The sequence below is a fragment of the Tamandua tetradactyla genome, chromosome 4, assembly GCF_023851605.1.
Source record: "Tamandua tetradactyla isolate mTamTet1 chromosome 4, mTamTet1.pri, whole genome shotgun sequence".
In the NCBI taxonomy this organism is placed as follows: domain Eukaryota; kingdom Metazoa; phylum Chordata; class Mammalia; order Pilosa; family Myrmecophagidae; genus Tamandua; species Tamandua tetradactyla.
This window is the reverse complement of record NC_135330.1, coordinates 37,198,088-37,204,677: the sequence shown is the minus strand read 5'-3', so window position 1 is coordinate 37,204,677 and position 6,590 is coordinate 37,198,088. Positions and strand designations below refer to the sequence as shown.

The 6,590-nt window shown below is 40.8% G+C and overlaps 1 long non-coding RNA gene across 2 annotated transcripts in view; it reads right to left on the bottom strand.

Annotated features, from left to right (window-relative positions):
- Positions 1 to 1,456: 1,456 nt before the first annotated feature.
- LOC143678892 (uncharacterized) overlaps positions 1,457 to 6,590 on the bottom strand; it is a 93,343-nt gene continuing 88,209 nt past the window's right edge. For both annotated transcript variants that reach the window (XR_013173465.1, XR_013173464.1), the window contains 2 exons: positions 5,781 to 5,962; positions 1,457 to 2,241 (listed from right to left, as the gene is read on the bottom strand). This is a non-coding gene — a long non-coding RNA (uncharacterized LOC143678892). The remainder of the gene's footprint in view (positions 2,242 to 5,780; positions 5,963 to 6,590) is intronic.

The following is a 6,590-nucleotide window of genomic DNA, read 5'->3' as shown; positions in this document are numbered from 1 at the left end:
TCCCTAATGTTTGAGACAATAGCAGGGGTACCCCTCGTTACCTGAAGTTTTCCTTTTTGCTTATGGCATGCTCTCTCTCCATCTGGTCCATCAGCAAACCCTGTAGGTTTTTATTTACAATATATATTTTGAATCCTTCCATTTTTATCCACTTGCACCATCATGCACCTGATCTGAGCTGCCATGTCTCTCATCTGTACTTCTTTATGCCCAATGGGCATGACATTTCTAAAGGCATTCACTTTTACACAATTATAGGCATTTCTAAAGACATTCACTATTACACAATTATACACCAAATAAAACCATTTTAAGATTGATTTTAAATGTCTTTGTGGATAGTTTTTTTTTAATAGTTGCCCTCTGATTTTTTTTGACATGAATCAAGGAAGCTTTGGGTACAAATGAGTGAAATGAGCAATAGCCCGCTGATATTGAGGAAGGAAGGCAGAGCTCCCTTGACACACCCAGCGAAACATTGCCAAATGGGCTAAGTGAGTTCAGTGGGTCCTAGGGAAGGCATTAAAGAGATCTAGTGGAGACAACTTTAACATTTTAAGGTAGCTCTAGGCAAGCTCTGAACTTGGGATATTCAGAAATGAGGCTGGCCATTGGAACTTAGGTTGTCAGTGATTTTTATGAAAGTGTCTGAATTTCTTTCTCTACTTCTACAGCCTAAGTTCCAAAGATAGAGACCCTGTCATTTCTATTTTATTTAAATTCTGATTTTCTCCCAGCTCTTTTATACCACATCCATGAGAAAGACAACTTTTACCCAAATGGACAAATAAACAAGCACTGGACTAGGAAACAGAAACTCTGGGTCTGGGCACAGGTTCCGTCAGATACCACTTAACTGGAAAGAGGTTCCAAACCTTTCTGGTAGGTCAAAATCACCAGCAGTCTCTTGTGTGTTGTTACTGGGAGTATAAACTGGGGCATCCTTTTGAGAGGGCAAACTGGCAATTTGCATTATTATTTCTGATTTACATATTTTTAAAAAATCTTCTTTAAATTCTTTTCGTACATATACTTTTGACACAGCAAGTCTTCTTCCAAGAACTCATTCTATAGATACACTTGCATGTGTTCACAAAGATATATGCACAAAGAAATTCATTGCCCCATGTGTTCTATTGAAAAAAACTGGTTAGATAAATATAGCCCATCCATACATGAGTATTATGCAGCTGTTAACAAAAAATGAAGTGTATGGGCACTGATAGGAAGAAACAAAGCTAGTAAACAAAAAAAGGAAGGTGCAGAAGAGTGTATAATATCCTTCCATTTGCATATAGAAAGCACCCCTACACCCATAGGCATACATATACATATGCTTATATTCATAGAGTATCTCTGGAAAGATTTATAATTACTGATGGGAGTGATGTATCTGGGAAAGAAAACTAGAGACAAAGTAGGGAAATTTTCATTCTTTTCTTTCTTTCTTTTTTTTTTTAATTGAATGCCCTTCTTTACAGTTCGGATTTTTTTTTTTTTAATCACATACAAACCTTTGTAATAGTTTCATTAAAATGAAAAAAAGTCTGCAAGTTATGGCACTGAATCAGTGGAGGTAAGGTATCCAATCCTGTATCACCTTTGGACAAGTTACTTAATCCTGCAGAAATTTAATTTTGTCACTTTAAAATGGTTATAATGTTGTACAGTTCTCAGTGTTAAGTAAGGCCAATGTGTGGATGTGTCAAAGCACATTGCTGGGAACGTAGTAGATGCCTAATAAATGCTTGTTGAATCCGTACCAATTTCCTTTTCTGTTCCCCCTCTGTAGGTAAAGCCATTGGCATGTCATCTCTCTTAGCTTTGGTTTCCTTTCTTAGGCCAGGAAAGTTGCCACAGATGCCACAGCTATTTAAATCAACTGACCTTTCCTGCTAAGGCTCCAGGACATCTCTATCTTAGGCTGGTGATGACTACAGTTGCTGATGACGAAGGTTGCTGGGGCTGTGTTGGGAGGTGGGGCAGGGGTGGGGTCGTGCATTCGTCAGAACCACATGACCCACTGGCTCTCATGCTCTGCAGATTTCTCATGACAGAGATGTGGCAGCTGGACTGATGATCTCTGAGGAGATAGAAATAGCAGGGCGCTTGGCACAAAGTCCCATTCTCCTTGGTGTGAAGTCTTTCTCCAGTGTTGCCTTGGCTGCCTCAAGCTCCCTCCTGAGGTTAATTGAGCTTTGTCAGAGGAGCAAGGTTGAGCTGGCAGGACTTCAAGAGGACCTAATTGAGAGGAATAGACATTCCAAGAATATTTTGTTATATCTTTAAGACATGTCATTGTCCTGCCTGGTTCCTTCAAGTCTAGTGACCTCACCAAAGGGTAGCCTGGGGGGCTTTCACCCCCCATCATAATTATCATTGGCTCTACCCACCCCTGGGCACATCCTATAAGCTGAACAAAAACTATGCTCACTCTGGAAATACAGCTTCCAGTCAAATAACCCAACCGTCCCTTTCAACCAGATGAATGCCAGTAAGACCCACTGTACCAAGGTCCTGCCCCTACTCAGGCCTTCCCTGAGAGCCAGGACTGCATGCCTCCCCAGGCTCAGATGGGTCCAGCAGTCCAGGGAGGCTAACTACTTGTTGAGCTTGAACCAAGTACACTTGCTCTCTGTTATCTTTCTCCTGATTCCCCCAGCATGAATGGTAGGTTGCCCTCATTTAGCAGTGAAGAAATGGAGACTCTAAGAAGTAACGGGCTTTGCTTAAAGCCATATCTCTAGTTAAGAGGCAGAGCTGGGACTTGAATCCCAGTGTCCTGACTCCAGCCTCAACCTCTCGCCTCTACATTGTGGTTGCCTTCTAAGAGATTTCTGGTGACCTGGCAGTGTCAAAATCCTGATTTAATTGTGCATCACTCCAGCTTCTGAATAGGAGGTGGTGGGATGTGAAAAAATGCATATGAAAAACATTTTGCATGCAATTTCCTGGGGTTCATCACCCCCAGCTCACCAAACGTCCATGAACCCCATATCACAATTTCTTGCTCCAAACAGAGAAAGTGAGATGAGGCCAATCCACCCCTGAACTCAGCAGAAGCTGTGGATCTTGATTCTCTTTGGCCCAAAACTCAGTTCCCTCCAGGTGTCTATGGTAGTCACACAGCAATCCCCATCTCCCATTCATTCTTCTACTATTCTTAACACACCCAATGAAAACCATTCTTCTCCCCGTCTCATCAGAGCATGGGAGCAAGAGGAGGGCCATTCTGTTGACACTGGGAGCTGGAGTTGGTGGTGGGTTACTGGAGACAGTGGGAGAAAAGCTGCTGAGAGAAGCAGGGAGTATAAAATGATGGTTAAGAGTACAGACTCTCTGGAGCCAGATTATGTGGTTTCAAATCCCAGTCCTGCCCTTACTGTCTGTGTCATCTCAGTTACTTAGTGTGTCAGTGTACCACATAGGACAGAGATAAAAATTAAATGAATCAATGTATATAAAGTGAAAAGTTCCTAGTGTATGTACCTTATAAGAGTTTGCTTTTATAACACCCAAATTAGCGATATGTCTTGGAGATTTCTCTCTGATCTTCAGTTTTTTCATTTATAAACTAAGGGGGTGAATCAGCTAATCTCCAAGTTTCTTTCCAACTTTCAAGTTCTAAGTTTCTGACCTCTTTTTAATCACTGGAAAATACTCTCAAGTTTCTGTCAAGGGCTGGCTCTGAGTAGCCAGCTGCCTATGCAGTGAAACTTAAATGATGCCAACATCACTCTTGTCACTTGGCATCTACCATTATAACTTTATGCCTTCAGAAGTTATGAAACATGTTGATTTTTAAGTGAGTTCAGCTGAGGTTTATAGTTGGCATCTGGGAGATCCTAGCTATAACAAGGATCGAAGAACTCAAACAGCAAAACAGAGGCAGTCGGCACCCTGGAAGGTGTCATAGTAATGGGGACACGGTCTGCAGCCTGCCACAATCTATAATCCACATCAGTTTTGCTCCTTCAGTCTTACTGGCTATTTTCCTCTGCTTTGACAGGCTCACCTCCCTCCTTTCCTCGACTCCACTGTATTGTTACTATTGCTATGTTTTCTCTTTTAAGGAAATAGTGTTTTCCTCTTTTCTATTTTAAGGAAATAGTGTTCAACCCCAGGTACCTCCACTGTCTGGCCACCTGGTCACATGCCCATCCTCCTGCCCTCTGTGAACCACTTGACCCCACTGACTCCTTAAAACCCTCTTCTCCTTCAGTGTCGGTGACCTGACCCTCTGGCCCCTTCTTCTGCTCTTCTTCTGTCTCCTTTTGAATTTCAAACAGCCTCTATATCCAGCCTAGATGACCTTTGCCAAGCCCAGGCCTAAAGGATGGTCAGGCTCAGGGAGTCATATGAAGATTCACATTGGCCCATCTCAAAAGAAAAGGTTTGCCTTGGGGGAAATGTGACCCTCAGAGAGTGTGGGTATCAAAATTCTATTTCAAAGAATTATCCCAGGGAAATTTTTCAATTTCAGAAATACACAAAGAATCCTACATGAGCTAAGCAGGAAAATAGTGCCATAAAATAGCAATACATAAGTCAATCTTTGACTTTTCCTCAGTGGCACTAAGTCTAAAAATAAAGATAATGTAACAAATCTAATGAATTTTTAGGGCAAAAAGTTGTGCGCCAAAAAGTCTTTATTTATCTATGTTGTCATTGATGTGTGAAGACAATAGACATTCTTAGACATGCAAGATCTCACCTAAATATCCTTCCTTTAAAAATTATTTAGTATTTTACTTTAGACATTCAAATTTATTAAAAATTAGTATAAAGAAAAGATTCTCTATAAGGATTGGAAGCAAATATAAAAATTTACACATATAGAAATAAATCGAAATGGTCAAAATTTAATTACAAATTTGAAGGTAGTATTGTAAAACTCGAATGAAAAGATTATGCTGGCTTTAAAAAGAAGAGAGAAAGAGTGGGAGGTAGCAAATGTGCTAAGTTTCTCATCCAAATATAAAGTATTTGAAAGTTATACTTAAAAAATATATAATCATAGAAATGTATATTAAAGATTGCTTATGTTTAGCGGTAACTATCAGTACACTAAAACTAAAATTTCTTTATTTCAAAACCCAGATCGTTACAGAAGCAAAAGGAAAATAAGCTATATATAGCAAAATATAAAAATATAAGAGTGAGACTAAAGCAAAACATGTTTATTTGTTACAAAATTTAAACAAACAAACAAACAAACAAACAAAAAAGATAATGGCTAAATAAAATTAAAAAAAAAAAATTCTATTTCAAAAGTGTGTGCCATTCTTCTTTTCCCTTCTCCCAAGCTCCATTTTCACTCCCCGATTGACTCCTTCCCTTGCTTGCTTTCTAAACAAGTGTTCGGGAAGTTGCCCAGGCAGGTTCAAACAAACAGCTGCCAAGGGCACCACTCCCTCCCCCTGACCCACTTGCCTAGCCCTATAAGTAGACTAGGATCTGTAGTCCTAAACAATGCATCAGCTTGCTGATACTCAACCCTCTAGCAGACTGTCCAAGTCAGTATTTTTCACTTACGGGGACCCAGAGCCCCGTGGGCCCGCTGGCTGCATTCCACAGGCCCCTGTGTCCCTGAGAAGGATGAGGCACAGTCTGGTAGCTGGGGTGGCTGGGACATGCTGTGGATCTGCTGACCCCAGGAGGATCTTAGAGTGGCGCAGCAATGCCCTTCCATATTCAAAGCAAGTCTACGCTAAGTCCTTTCAGTCTAGACCCTGGTGTAGTCACTAGATTACATTTGGCAGCATGGAGTGGAAACTGACCTTGGGCTTAAGCAAGAGGCTATTTTTCTCATGTAACAAGAAGTCAGGTAGCAGCCAGGGCTGTGCAGTAGCAAGCACCAAGATGTCATTCATGTACCAAACTCCTTTATGCTTTTGCTCCATCATACATGGTAAGTGTCCTCAGAGTCTAAAGATGGTTTTCATATCTCTCAGCATCATTTCTGGAAGAAAGAAGGGATGAATGGTGAAGGGCAAATGGCCAAAGTGGCACTTACAAAGTTAGCTTGTCCCTTTAATAAGTTTTCCTGACAGCCACCTCTACTTGCATCTTATTAGCCAGAACCATGTCCCCTGGCAGCCTTTATGTGCAATAAGGCTTTTGGTTTTAACTTTGGGACTTTGCCACCCAGCATTAAGTCAGGGTGAAAAAGAAAGTGAAAATGAATATTTTGTGGTTAGTTAATTCCGTCTGCAATAACTGGTTTTCTCCCAGAGCACCTCCAAGTGAGTTCACCAATAATTCCAAGTCCTGAGCCACTGTGGATCACCTCTGCTCTTCCGTCCTCTGATAGCACAGCACAGTAGCTAAGAGCCTAATAGATGCCACAGTCGGAAACATTTGTGTTCAAATCCCTATTCTACCACCCACTAGCTTTCTGAGTCACTTCAGAGACTCAGTTTTCATGCTTATAAAGTCGAGATAGTGATTGTTCCTGATTCCTAGGGTCGTTGTCAGGATTAAATGACTTAATAGGTATATAGCTCATGGAACATAATAATTCAACAAATCTTAGCTATTATTATCCAGTTGTTGTATAGATCATACAGAAGTATATTTTAACAGCTTTC